At 44.5% G+C, this 15,501-nt stretch overlaps 1 long non-coding RNA gene across 1 annotated transcript in view; it reads left to right on the forward strand.

Annotated features, from left to right (window-relative positions):
* Positions 1 to 512: 512 nt before the first annotated feature.
* Positions 513 to 15,501, forward strand: part of LOC144771950 (uncharacterized) — a 95,402-nt gene continuing 80,413 nt past the window's right edge. The window contains exon 1 of the long non-coding RNA XR_013599561.1: positions 513 to 580. This is a non-coding gene — a long non-coding RNA (uncharacterized LOC144771950). The remainder of the gene's footprint in view (positions 581 to 15,501) is intronic.

A 15,501-nucleotide genomic window follows, 5' to 3' on the forward strand; every position in this document is an offset into this window, starting at 1 on the left:
TCGGGTGCTGAGACGGGTGCTGAGGCGATTCAACGTAGCAGCGGGGCTAAAACGCAGTCACTGTGGCGCTTCCTCACACTGGCAGGACACAGGCCCGGACTGGTGAGTCTGGGCACCGGGCAATCCCCCGGTCGGCTGGAGGGGTTGGGGGGCCGGTTTTCGAAAAGGGGGCCGGTTTTGTGGCTGGGGGCCGATTTTCAGTCCGACCGTCACAGCCTGTGACGGTCGGACTGAAAATCGACCCCCCAGGCCCCAGCCACAACAACGTCACTCACTTAGTTTAGGGACATCAGACTTGACTTCCAAGTTACGACTGAGGCAGTTCCTAAGCAGAAAAGCAGTAGTGCCAGCAAGCCTGATTGACCGGTGCATTGCTGAATGATGTTTTGTTGTGCAAGTGCAACCTAACCCCAACGACGGAGGAGGAGGTGCTTGTGCGCGCAGTATTGTCTCCTCCTCTACCGTGTCTCTGCGCGCCTCCAGGGTGCGGCCGGGGGGGGGGGGTAGGGGGGTGTAATTCCCACATGCGCATTGCAATTACTGTGCGCGTGACTGCCGGGAGTGACGAGAGCGAGGATCGGTGAGTCGGCCACATAAGTCATAATAACAACATAATTGTGTAGGCTAGCGCCGCAATGTAACAAGGTGAAGTTTGGCCGGCTAAAAACAACGTAATCCTGATTTTTTTTACGGTACCATGAGCTTTGAACCCTCTGTATTTGCCACGCTGAAGGCCTCTTCTAAGAGGTCCGTGTTTTACATGCTGATTTTAGTCTGAAGTGCTACCGCCAGAAATGTGACATTCACGCGTTTGCTTGGTCGCGAGAGGTCTTGCTTTATTAACAGTCTGATCTCTCCTGGTAAGTATTCCCTTTCCCAGCACTGAATCTGGGTTTTGCTATACTTATGGTCCAAGTCGAACAGTTGTTAGTGCTGGATGATTAAAGAAAATAAACCGATGCGTGTGAAGTCGCATGTCACAGAGGGCCCACCCTTTCTTTACTTAGGTCTGTCCACCCGCATCCTTTGAAGAAGTTAGCAATATTTTTACTGGCATTTTTGGTTTGCGTTTTTTTAAAAAAATGTTTGTTGTGCGCAAGCTGCAGTAACATGGGTAAAACGTTTTTTTATATTGCCTTGACGTAATTGAATGTGAACATTTCTCTGCCAAAGAGGTGATTTTGTTCTGCTTTCGACGGTGCCCAAACAAAAATATGTTTTATTTAAATTCATGAAATATTACAAGGTGATCAGGACTAGTATACAGATTGAGTGAGACTTCATCTTCACCCATCCTCTCCCCACACCCAACCCAGTGTACAGATTGTGTCTCAACCCTGCTGTCTCTGCTGGCACGCTTCGGTAAAATCATGTTAAGGAAAAATTGTTTAGTTTTCAAACAGATGTTAATTTTTTTGTAACCGCAAACCAAGCTTACCTGATGGGCAGGCTCTCACTAGCCTAACACTTATATGAAATACTGGCTCTGGCATTCAAGAACGATCTGCGCATTATGAGGAGCACTGGTGATGAATGTTTCTGTACATTTATTGTTTTTTACACAACTTAATCCGGAGGTATGCCACTTTCGAGCTTTCAGCGGTTTATGAAAGCGTTCGAAATGGCTGCTGTTTCTGGTCCCATAAGCCTTGAATCAGCTTCCCACGTGGTCATCTCTTTTGGTGTTTGGACCATAGCTATGCAAGTTTACAGAATTGGCTATTGGCAACAGTTGGGTGGTGGGAGTGAAGGGAGGATTCCACGTTGTATGAAGACTTTAAGGTGACGTTTGTGTATCTATTAGAGGCATCATATATCATTAATTTGCTCAATAGATGTATAATAACAAGTAGAGTGCTTCATGTTACTGTTTTGTTGCTCCTAAGCGCTGTAAAAAAGAGGTGTTAGTTTTACATAATTATTTTTACTCGACCATATCATCCTCCGAATGATAAAAGGTTGTTTGCTTTACCACATTCAAATTTAATTTTACTCACATGTTGAAGGCAGCGCCTGTTCCATCTAGGTGGTAACTATATGTTGGAGTTGATTTGTGCACCTCTTTATTTTGTATTACCACCCATTTGTCTCAATCTGTTGCAATGGGGAGTCATCATATATAGAGTTCTGGAACGGTAGCAAAGTCAGAAAATAGAAAAGACTGAGGCTAGTTTTGTAGGGTTTAGGCTTGAGATTTGGTATGGTTCCCGGAGTCTAGGGGTCTGGGCCCATTTGAGGTTGGTGCATATTGGAGTTGCTTGAAACAGCACCATTTGCCCACTCTTTTTTCAAAATTTTCGCTCGCCACAGTGAAGTACGACAATTGTTTTACGCCTCACCACTTTCAATTGTCACCAGCCGCCACTGCTTATATAGCAAGGGCTCACGTGGAGAGGGCTAAGTCGGGGAGCATGTTAGCCTGGCTTCTCCAGGACAAAACGAGGGGGCACACTGTTTTTCATATTCGTGATTCAGTTGGCCAGGAGGAGGAAATTAATATTACATTTATGCACTACTATTGCCAGTTCTACTCTGTGGGCACTGAAGTTAGTGAGTTAAACGTACTGCGTTTCATCACATGTTCCTCCCTGTCTGTCCTAGATCCCTCTGTAGCGAAGCAACTGGGTGCTGATATTACTGTGCAGGACGTGTGATGAGCGTTTAAGGAGATATCATGTCTTGGGGCAAGGTCCCCGGTTTCGATGGGTTGCTCACAGGAATTCTACTCCACTTTCTCTGCTGCCGTTGTCCCTAAGCTTGTGTACTTTTTTAATGGAGCACGGCAGCAAGGATTTCTGCCCTCTCTGTGTAAGATGCAAAAAAGAACAATTTATGGACAGAATGCAGAACAGTGTCATACATTCACCCCAGTACAGAGATCTGGGCCTCAATCCATTCTTTTTTTGCTTACCATGCCATTCCAGGTTGGACCCAGTAATATGCAAATCAGTCTTGACCCTGCGCCCAATGGGAACAGTCCAGCCCGAACTGCCAGGCAAGGTCAGTCCATCAGTTGTGTGTCTTTTGCACTCTGTGTAAGGCCACAATTGTGTCACTGCCCAAGAAGAGCAATGCCCTGGTGTTAATTGATTCCTACTGCCCCCTCTCTATGCTTAACCTGGATTATAAAATCCTGAGTAAGAATCTGGCAAATATGGTTTTGACTCATATGAACAATTTGATTCACCCCAACCAGACAGGTTTCATACCCACCTGAAGTACCTTGCCTAATATCCGCCAGCGGATTCATATCTTGGGCATGCAGGAAGCCTCCCATTCGACTCGCTAGCATTATCTGTTGATCTCCGGAAAGCATTTGTCTCCCATCGCTGGGAGTTCTTGTATGCCACCCTTCTCAGGATGCAGGAGAGTCTCCTACCAGACTCGCTAGCATTATCTGTTGATATCCGTAAAGCATTTTATTCCCTTTGCTGGGAGTTCTTGTATGCCACCCTTCTCAGGATGATGTTTGGGGTAGCCTCCGTCAAATAGACCCAGGTGTTGTACACCAACTGGTGGCAAGGGTTAGGATTGGGTCTGTAATATCAGATGCGTGCGAGGTGGGGTGGGGCCCCTTGTCCCCTCTATTGTTTGCTCTAGCTTAAGAGACCTTTGTTCTTACTATATGGCAGGGTGGGCACTATCGCGCACTGCAGTTATTGGGAGGCTGCCTATATATTTCTTTGTATGCGGACAACATGCTGCTGTATATGCGTGACAAGCCCTCTGACTTGGAGGGAGTGGTGATGGCTTTGTCAGCTTTCAGGCACCTGCCTGGCCTGGAGGTTAACTGGCACAAGTCCTGCACCTACCCACTTCGACCTGCTCAGGGCCGTGTCGACGCTGTGCTGGGAGTCAGTTACCATTCTCTACTTGGGGGTAGATGTCTATAAATCTGCAGAGCTGCTCTTTGAAGGTAACTTTGCCCGGGCCCTGTCTGCCATCAACAGTTGGTGTCCTTTTCGAGTACCTTGCCTATATCAGTCAGTGGTTGGATAGTCATTTCTAATATGATATTCTATTGCAGATCTGTATGCAGCTTTGCTGGTGGAGCTAGCTAAAGCGTTCTACCAGAAACCGGATAGCATCCTTCTTACATTATATTAGGGTACCTCGAGGCGCAGGGTGGCTTTTCAGAAATTACTATTGATGGTGGACGAGGATGGTGTGGCTGCTCTGGATATTGAGCTTTATTATCTTACCGCCCAGTTATTGTGGGTGGCATGGTAGTGTTCGGTGCTTTGGGATACTGAGTCCGTTCCCCCCCCCCCCCCCCCCCCCCCCGAGACTCTGTAAGAAGCAAGCAGCGGCAGCGCGACCGCGACGTCACTATGTACTCCTGATAAGTTATAACCTGACCAGGCCTGGTTAAAAACCTCCCGGCCCGAGAGGTTATAACTTATCATCAGGTACATAGTCAGCGCTGCTTGCTTGCTTCTTTGAAATAGAACTGTGCAATTAGGTTCGCACTCGTCTCGCAACTCGCAAGCTGCCTAAGTTATAACCTGACCAGGCCTGGTTAAAAAACCTCCTGCCGGTTACACGGTGTCCTGCCGCGGTGTGACTATAGATTAGTCTCTAGGTCTAGGAGGATATATGCAAACAGGGGTTTCTGGTTATGGTAATTGCTGTGACAGAAGTTAAATGAAATGGACGTCAAAGTGTTGCTGTGTGGAGGTTCTGATGTGTTTTAGGAAGCTCGTGTTTGGTATAAACCATTTAAGTTGGACTGAATTAATGTAACTACTTTGTATGATGGTCATTATTATTGTGTGGTTCTTAATAAATATCCTAAACAGTAAATGTAGGAACATTGGGCCAGATGTAGGTAAATCGTATTTACCGATTCTTAAATACCGAATTTTACCGATTCGGTATTTATGAATCGGTAAATATGAAGGGGTGAGATGTAGGTAATTTTTTAACTTGAAATACCGAATCGGAAACATTCGGTATTTACCGATTCGGTAAATACCGAATCGGTATTCCCTATTGATTCCTATGGGCTGTGAAGCCCATAGGAAGCAATGGGAAATACCGAATCGGTAAATACCGAATGTTGCAAGGGTGCAGGGGGTGTCACTTTGACACCCTCTAGCACCCCAAATTCAGGCACGTGTGACATGTGGCACACAGACGTGCCCTAGGGGCAGGTCTGTGTGTCACATGGCATAGGTGTGCATGCACACATGTGCATGCACACCTGGATTCGGTATTTTACCACCCAATTGGATTGGGTGGTAAAATACCGAATCTGTAAGGCCTTTGGGACTCTGAAGAATCCCACCTACATTTGGATTTACCGAATCGGTAAATTTACCGATTCTGTAAAATAAAGGCCCCCTACATACCGAAAACCCATTTACCGGTCGGTAAATGGCCACCTACATCTGGCCCATAAGGTCTTAAGTACTGGAAATGGAACTGAGGTGGGGGTAGGGAGGGAGGGGGTGGCAGCGACAGAGTGGGAAAGCCAGTCCTGAAAGGTGGATGCAGTCTCAGCCTATGGTGTCCCAGGACATATGGATTCTTTTTTTTCACAAACTCTGCCCTCATGTCAATTCACAAGGAGAAATGCTAGCGGTAAAGGTGTTCATGATTAGCTATATTGGTCACAAACAGACCACATTATCGGATGTCCTGGAGGGTTGAAGCACATGGACTGTATCTATGTGTATGCTGCAAGTTTGAGTGTATAATAGGATAGGTCAGATGGTTAGTGCACTTATTGTGGCGATCGCTGTGCTAACTCCTCGCTCTGAATTAGAACCGATATAAATAGCTTAGAGAGTTTATATACCTACCTCGTACACCCTACAGGTCAAATGTTCAGATCCTAATTGTTTGCTGTGCTTTGAAAGTTTGGTCTGCCGTTTTAAAACATTTTTTGGGGGGGAGAACCCCCCCCAAACCCTCCTAGTGGCCGTCGGGACGGGGGCTGGTTCGCCACGCGCCGGGCGTGGGCTGGTCTGCCAAAATTTGCCAGGGCTGCTTTCAGTTCCCAGTCCAGCCCTGGCAGGACAAGCGGAGGCACATGTTCGGCTGCAATGAACACCTAGCGTTACCGTGTATGCACTGCTCAACTACACAGGTAAAAAAGAACTTTCAAGACTTTCATTTTCATCTCCGGACAACGTCGGGGCGGGCAGCTAGTGTACTTATAAAATGGGAAGTGAGACACCGCTCTACCCCCAACCCATTTTGTGCACAACAAAAGACGTGGGGCATATTTACACGGGCATTGCACTAATGAAGCGTCACTTTTTAGGACGCTTCAGTGGCACCATATTTACAAAGCAGCGTTAAGCCACATTGTGTGGCTTAACACCGCTTTGTAAATATCGTCCCCTTTTACGCAGGTATCTGCGTGAAAGGTGCATGCAATGGATGTTGCTGTGGGCGTTCCACCACAACATCCATTGCTTTTTGATGCTGACCCAGATGTACAAGAATGTGTAAATCTGAGGCAGCACCAAAAACGAATGCCACTGAATAGCAGGAATTAGATTGACGCAACAAGGAGAAATACTTTTATTTCTCCTCGTTTTTTGCTCTTTCTATGTGTGCTGCAAATCGCCTTTAAAGACTGTTTATGTGCAAGATTGTTTATCTGCAGGAAGGTGTCCCTTCCTGCACATAAACAATAATGCCGACAGCACAGACACCCTTGCCTCATGGGTGCCTGTGTTGGCGCATGGCTGCTAACCGTGCAGGGGGGGATTGGTTAGAGGGTCATTGAAACTCACATATCTGAGACAGGTAACATGTTCAGTTTTCCCTCCGTGAGGCGCTGCAGTTATCAGTGCCTTTTCTGCACGGCGGGCTCTCTAATCCCCTGACACATTTCATGCACCCCTGCTCCTGACGTACGTTAAAGCCGAAGCCCTGACCTGCTGTTCCCCCTGGCTGCTTAGCCTGCTGCCGTTGCAGAAGTAGATAGCACTTTCCGTGCTCACCGGAGCCTGGCCACCTCATGCGAGCCAACCTTTCCAATTAATAATTAAGAGCTCGAACAAAGGAGCTTCTGGGGTGTTTTTTAATAGCTGCGAGCCTGGATTATAAAACGGCATTAAATGAAAAAAGGTCTCTCTCCCCCGCGCGCCCTCATCAAAAACCAGAGCATTCCACCACCCTTCAGAAACGACTCTGGCATTCTGAATGCTGAAAACGCAGAATACGTACTGCGTCATCATTTTAGGAGTTACTGAAAGTTGTCGTGCTCGCTGGAGGCGGGAGTCAGTGATCCGAAATCCTCGGGAGGGTACTTTAGCTGCGTAGGCGTGGGCTCTGAGACGGTAGACCTCGTTTGCCCCTTTTCGTATTCACCTTCTTCGTTCTCAAAGTATTGTGCTGCTGCGCCGTATTGTATTGTAGTTGCGTCTACAAGGAGTTCTATAGCTCTTTAGCAGACCGGTTAGCAGCAGGCTACATTGTGGGGGGGGGGGGGGAGTTTGATTATGAGTCTTGAATGGCAATGCGGCCTGTGTGGGTGTTTAGTGTTGCGCAGATGTCGACAGTTCTGCTCACTGGGGCCCCTAGCAGAGTATAACACCTGCAGCGCGTGCTGCACTTGTTCAAGACACATTGCATCTTAGTGGTGCTGCAGATGCAGCACACTAAACCCCTTCAGGAATAGATGGGAGCCAGCACAATGTTTTTCGCTTTCTTATGTTCTCTTCAGGGCTCATCTGTTGTCACTGCTCACGTTGTTCTAATAAACTGCATCTTTTTTAGCCTAATGGTTTTCCGGAGTATTAATATTAGCCCAAAGCCATCTCTGTGCCAGGAGTTAAATTTTAGTTTGGTTGCCTAGTGGCACTATTATATAGCAATGTAGCCCTTCTGCCTCGGGCTATACTGGTTGTTAAAGGCCCTCTCCCTCGTTTTAGGCCCCAGCCACTGATAAGTGGCTGTAACAAGAGAGAGGGACGTTAACAACTGTTATTGCCCGAGGCAGAAGAGCTATAAGGCTATTCAAACATTCTACCCACTAAGGGTGGAATGTTCTAAATTAAAAAAGGAAAAACATGAAGACAACTTTGGAATGTTCGAGCTCTAGGCTTATACCAGCCAGTATAAGCCCAGAGCTACTCCATTGTCTTCAATGGCGCTCTCAACATTCCAGTGTTCTGATATATGATGACATCTGCCATTCCTAGCTTTTCAATCAACAGCATTTGCATTGTGGGGCTTTTGCTTTTAACATTTTCAATATGGGCTCAGAATGCCTGCGTGCAAAGTTCTGTTAGTTAAGGTTCTAGAATTGACTGACTGTGTTATTTATGAAAAGGAGCCACTTGTCAGCTATGTTTAAAAACTTTACAAAGACTAGTTCATTTCACATAAATGCAAAATTAAACTGATCGCATATTTCGAGAGGATTCCCTCTTTCACTTGTAACATGTATTAAAACTAGCGTTGGAAATGCAAATCATTTTGTCTTTTAAGTAATGGAAAGTTTTATACCAAGCTTCACAACACAATAAAGGCACAACATGGACAGCTGCAGCCCAACATTTCCCAACACAAAGAATAAGTAAAAGGCAAGTGGCAGTAGCAAAAGGAACAGCGCTCAGTTCTCTCACCCAGACGGGATAGGTACAATACAGAGAGCTAATGAAATATTTTGACGTGGCTTGTGCAGCATGACATTTTATTTGTACATTTATTTTAATATGGGTTGTTATCCTGAATATCGACTACAAAATATGGACCAACAACAATAGTGAGGTTAAAGTACAGACAGTCATTATATAGACAACCCTATACTTATAATTACAGTAAGACAAATATGGATTTCAAAAGCACGTCTTATAAAAAATCTAAAGTTATAAAATATCTAATGCAAAATATAAATTACAGAAATCATGGGTTTTAAAATGAACTAAACCAAAACCTATTTTACATTTTAAAATGTTGAAATACTTTTGTAAAATGTTTTTTTATAATTAAAATACATTTAAATTAGAATGATTATTTAAACATATTTTTTTAATTTACAACGAATCATTTATTAAAAAAATTACATGGCTCCTTGCGAGTATTGTTCTCGTATCATACATGGTTAAGCATTTGTGGTGCAACTCTTTGGAATCTTTTGAAAAAATGGGAGAAATATGAACGGTCTGATGGTGTCAATGAAGCTTTTTGCAAGGTGAAGTCTCTGATCATATCAGGTCCAGCCTTATCATCTTTTATAGCTGGCAATATGTGCTTCATGACGGTGGATGCCAGTCAGTTAGGGTTGGCAGCTGTTATTTCTCAGTGGGTTAACAACAAAGAACATACTATTGCCTTTGGTTCAGGTTCACTCACCCAACCAGAATCTAATTACAGCACAAAAGAGCATGAAGCGTTGGCATGTTTTTGGGCTGTCAAAAAAATGTGAATATTTTTGTGGGATACGCAGCTTGACATTTTTACTGACCATAAACCATTAATTTACAAGCTTAATGGTACAGGAAAGGCTTCTGCTAGATTAGGTTAATTGCTCTCCAGAATTCAAGAGTAAAACTTCACCATTAACTATTTACCAGGGGGTAAGAATGCCTGAGCAGATTGCATCTCAAGAATGCCTTAAGAATTCCATTCTTTTGATGCTCAGTTGGATGATGTTGAATGTGTTGTGGCCTTTGTTGGTGATTTGTGTGAAGGTTACAGTAACATTTCCAGTAAAAGCTGGTTGGAAGCATTACATGATGATGCCTTATTACAAAACGTTTTAAAGTTTGTCAAGAATGGTTGGCCCAACGAGAGAAACTTGGACATTAGATTGAAACCATTTGTTCAAGTAGTTGGGGAACCATCACTCATGGATGGTTTCGTATTACGTCATGATGTACTTATTACACCCATGCCGTTAAGAGATTTCTTGGTTATGGTTTTATGGGATTATAGCGACCCGTCGGAATATCAACCAATTTTATTGGTTGCCAGGCATAGATACTCAGGTTAACAACTGGGTGTCTTCCTGCAGCACATATCTAGTGTCCGACAAATACTGGAAGACATGTGAAACACTGTTGCACATTTTTCCTTTACTTGGGGGTCCTTGGGAGAGAGTTGCACTTGATTTTGCAGAATAATTTGATATATTACCTTCTAATAAAAGGTATATGTTGGTCCTTGGGGACTATTTTGACAGGTGGGTATATTTGGATTTTGTCTTTTCACCTGATACTTCCTCCGTTATTATGTTCTTGAAAATAATTTTTGGTGTTGAACGACCTCCCAAAGAATTAGTCACTGATAATGGAACTCATTTTAAGTCCATTCAGATGAGCAAAAGTATGAATGCATTTCCGAGTAAGCATTTGCATGTCACTTTGTACTCTCCCTTTTCCAGTGGATTGGTGAAGCACATGAACAGGTTTTTAAAGAGTGGGGTAGAAATTGCTTTATTTTCAGGTGTCCTTGTCAAAGCGTTTTTCAGAAGAAGGTTTGAAACTATAGTGTTACTCCTTCTAGTGCCAAAGGTGTTTTTCCATCAAAGTCATTGCACAATTGACTGCCCAGGTGTCCACTATGTCCTGAGTGGGTTAAAGACCTTAAAGGTAGTTCAAATGATTCAGGATCTGATCTGGATGTTGTAAAGAATAAACAAGGTGCCATAAAAGCTAATTTTGAAAGCAAACATGTCACTAAGGAACTTGTTTTGGTAAGTGGAGAATGAGTTTTGATTATGAAGCCCAACCGCAACAGAGTAAAAAAAGTGAATCTAAGTTCATATTTCGTGTCAGAGTGTCCTAAGTGCCGAAAGTGGTTGTGCTTTTCAAAGGGAAAGGCTGGTGGAGCAGAAGCAGCCTTGTTAAGATTTCTCCAGATCAGGCAATGAGAATTAGGCAGGCTAATAAAAATGGATGTGGTACTAGAGATTCCCTTCTTGATAGTTCATGGTGGGTTAACCGTGATGTTTAACCATCAACCTGATAGAGCGCAGATTTGCTCTGACGGTTGTAAGGGTGCATTATAATCATGGATAGCTTGCAGCTCCATATAATCCTTTGTGCTGCTAACATTGGGTCATTAGAAGTGTAATGTAATAATATGAAAAGTGAAGTGTTAGGGGTATTTCAATGTAAACGTGAAGAAATTAATGTTGCGTTACGTTTGGTTAGATTGAAATTGATGTGCAGAATTGCACATGTAACTTACGAGCATTTATATATACAAGTGCTATGCTTTATAATGTTTTTGGTGTGCTTAATAATAATTTTCGTTTTTATATTTGTGCTTTCATGAAGTTATGTACCATTTCATATGTTGACCGAATTCTGTAGGCCTGAATTGTACTTTTCCCTGGAAGCTCTCATATTAGATGCAGTAGCGAATTTCATGTGTATTTGGAATTTTTTCTTTCTCAGGTTTCTGTTGCAGGTGGAGAAATCCATCCTTGTTAGCTAGAATAATGTCTTTGTTTAAGGAGTTAGGCTTAGGGAGGAGAGAATACATTGAATGGCAATGCTGATAAACGGGAACTGCCATACTTTCTCATCAGAGAGAGCCTGGGAATCAAGGTCATCTAGCCAAGGACTGGGAGCATCGTTGCCACATGGAAAGTTACCTACAAGGAGGGGGCTTGCTTGGACGGTGTGATGCTGTGTTGCATTCTGGGACGATACCGGCAAGTTCATGTGTTGAGGTTAGGGACATTCTGCCTTGCCTTGAGAGAGAGAGCATCTTAGAATGAGCTATGTAGCGTTATGCTACTTGACCTATTCAACATGAACAAACTTCTTAGGGAGCCTTCAAGTGCTGACATCTTTTCAGAACTTGCCTTTGGGGGGGATGCTAAGTAAGGATATCATGTTAGTGGTAGTGTAGGGACAACCTAATATTCTTTACCTACGAAACACCAATGAAGGGGAATTTGGAAGTTGGGTCCATCCTTTTCTGTGTACTTATCATGGAACTGGTCATTCTGTGCATGCTACACCGACTTAACTTTACTCGTAGGTTTGGCTTTGTATTAGTTCCATTGTATTTCTGCACCCTCATCTTGAGGTGCTTGTATGTCCAATTGTTTCTGGCGTTGTAATACATTAACTAAACTTAATTGGAAGTTTGTGATTCTTCAGAGTCCTGTTTCATTGGAACGGAATTGATCGATTGGCTAATGATTTTCCTTTCCTCCACACTTTCATGTGAGAAAAAGAGACATTGACATGGGGTTACAGAGTAATCTAGAACGTGGTACCCGGGTCCTTGAAACCTGTCACCCCATCATTCGATGCTCATTGTTTGTTACAAAGATCACCTTCATCTGAGGGATCAGGTGGACACACAAGTGCAGGGTCTGCCTATACTGGCCATTCTAAATCTGTTTTGGATGACACGACACATCATCCTATCCAACTTCATCGGAGAGTACTCCAAGATCTAGTTTACAAGATTCCAGGGTTCTTCAGCGGTCTACAGACAGGTCTAATAGTAATGTTTCTATTGCTTTTAGGTTTAGAGATTATTATACACACATTTTGTTTTGGTCTTGTGATTTGCTTTGTTTGTTTCTTTATAATAGAAAAGATGATGTAATGATAATGTATTATTTCTGTGTCATTATGCATTGCATTCTCTTTATTCCTCGTGGCACTGCTGTGTTGCATGTAAATAGGACTCGATGTGTTTATGTTTTTTCTGAGCTCCACGTTCTGCTTCTGGTGTTGTTGGTATTCTTGATGGACAGTTGGGCAGCTCTTCGAGGAGACCAGTGAGGCAGGAGGTGTGGTCGTGGGTTCTGACCTCCACAACTGGAAATCAAAACTTACCTTACTGTACTTCATGTCTGCAGCATCTTCAACACCACACAGACACACTTGTTTTCTCACTTGTAATTTGAAAAAACTGCAAATCACATTGGCCTCAAACTTTTCAGCCTTTACACTAGGCTTGAAAGCCATTCTATGGTGCAAACTTACCGATCGTGGTTTGGGATGTTTGCAGTTTCTTGGCTCGGATCGTGAAAAAAACTGCCCTCTCTATGAAGAAATACTGAAATATTTCCTTGCACTCACGGACCTCTCGGAGAACCTCTCGGAGATAAATAGATACTGACAGCCATTAAGAACAGCCAACACTCTGGCTGTTGAAAACCATAGGTTCTGCCTTGTTCCCCTGTGTCTACATCAGGACATGTCAAATTGTCACGTCAATTTGCCCTCCCTACTCCCTCTGGAAAGCAATATCCAATCTACCTCCAGGCCACTTGGAGAAGATCTTAGCCTGAAATGGAAGAATGTCATCCACTCTACTGTACTCCTATCAGTGATGTAAATAACTGTTGATATTGGAGAGCCCCCAACCTTTTTGTAAGCCTGGACATATCATGTCATAACACATTTAACGAACTGCATCTTCTGTTTTAAGATTTTCATCCAAGACCTTGTACTTGTCTCAAACATATTACCTATAATAAAGTAGGTGGAATCCATCAACCTTTTGCACACAAATGTCCAGCACTTGATCAGGAATGGTGGAATTATGCAATATGCTTTTAGCACATTTCTGTATGATACATGCAGAATTCATTGAATGTGAACGCTTCAAATGTGGCGTGGCTCGACACTTTTGAGGCTTGGTTTAAATCCAATTGCTCAAACCAGCTTCCATGCACATTTTCATGTGTTCCTTATGGATCTTTAGCAGCTCTACCTGTAAAGGAAGTCAAGCTCATGTCTTTATTTTGACTTTACATGAATATGTGCCTTTACAACAAGATCCTACCTGGCATTAACCTAGTCTGGTAGTTGTTTTCTTTGTATAAAATTCTTTATTGCAGTGTTACAGTATTGTAACACAGCAAACAATTGGTGTGGTCAGGCTCAAGCCTACACAGTATCCATGCGTTTGGAGTCCCCCCAGACAGGGCATCACTTAACACCAGGCAGCAGTCCAACTACCCCACCCGGCACTAAACAACGAACAAGGCAGGTAAACAGACAATGGGATAGATTTACATAGGAGTCAAGTGGTGGCACAGTCCGCGGGCAGTAATGGGTCCCAGGTGCTGCAGGGCGCCATAAATATACCTTAACCCCTTCGCTGCGTGGCAAATTCTGCCGTTGTGTGAGGGGGCTGGGGCTGAGCGTGGCACTCAGGTACTCAGGATGGCTCCCGGCCGTCATGAGTCACAGTAGGCGTGTGCTTATGACAGCCGGGAGCCGTCCGAACTCCACCCACTGATTAATTCTCCCACACAGGCGGGGAATTAATCGCAGATGGGCGGAGTGGCAACGTTCGGACGGCTTCCGGCCGTCATGAGCACACTCCTACTGTGACTCATGACGGGCGGGAGCCGTCCTGAGCATGGAAGGTGTTAATATGTAGATCAACACATTGCCAAGAATGTCCTGTAACATCAACATTACTATTGACAGTTTCTCTCCAAAGGCTGCCTCTCATCCTTCTTCTGCTTTAACTTTAAAACAAACCTGTCCCACATACTGCAATAGGGTCCTCTGCCACGCTGAAGACGAAGCCTGGCAATAACATCCACCTCCGCCTTAGCACATTTCACCAAGTCATGTAGCCAGCGCCCCATGCCCGGTGCCCAGCTGGCCTTCCATGGCATGCTATCTGCCTCATAAAGAGCACCAAGGCCATAGCAATAAACCTACAGGTATGCTTATTGCCTTTGGTTCTGGGGTGTATACTTAAGAGACAGCATTTAGGGATGAGGGGTATCACCCACTCCACCACCCCCGACAACTTATCCTTCACCTCATCCTATGCCCCACACAGGACATGGCAATCCCACACCATGTGCTGGAAATCAGCGATTTGATTAAGTCATTGCGGACACTCTGATGGAGCCCGTGGGAATATCTGGTGAATGCGCTTCGGCGTCAAGTATGTTTGATGTAAATAGTTGAATTGTGTGTAACAGAAACTCGGATTCCTGGAGACCTCTTTCACTTGTGCCTTAGCACTTGCCCATTGCTTGTCGGATAGGGTAGAGCCCAAGGCAGCCGCCCACTTGGCCCTAGCCGGCACCTCTGTCCCACAGTGCCTGGCATGTAGGGCACTATAAACAACAGTGATGGCTCTTCTAGGATCCCCGTGTCAGCAATACCTTCAGTGGGAGTGATGTCAGCGGCTCCTCAGCTCCCGCCCCTAAAGAGTGGCGAGCACATGACAAATATCGCTATACTCCAGAAAGTTACCCATCGGCATCCATAGCCCTCTTTCAGAGCCTGAAACGTCTTCAGCACCCCTACTGATATAGGTCCTTGATCAGCTGTACCTCCGCCTTACTCCAGGTGCGTGTAGTGCTCCAGTCGAAAAGGTCGTCCATCAGTGGCTGCTGCCAAATCGGCAACTGGGGAGCATAGGACAGGTGCTTCCCCTTTGCCACTGACATACTTGTGGCAGCACTTAAGCATCACCAGCATGTCTGTTTTCCAGAGTAACCATCCGGGCATTGCGCTACACCCATGTCAGGACAAGTGCCCTGAAAGCCAGAAGGGGAAGTAGAGATGGGCGGAAGCCACCTCTCTATCTAGG

This window comes from Lissotriton helveticus, chromosome 1_1 (assembly GCF_964261635.1).
Source record: "Lissotriton helveticus chromosome 1_1, aLisHel1.1, whole genome shotgun sequence".
Lineage (NCBI taxonomy): Eukaryota > Metazoa > Chordata > Amphibia > Caudata > Salamandridae > Lissotriton > Lissotriton helveticus.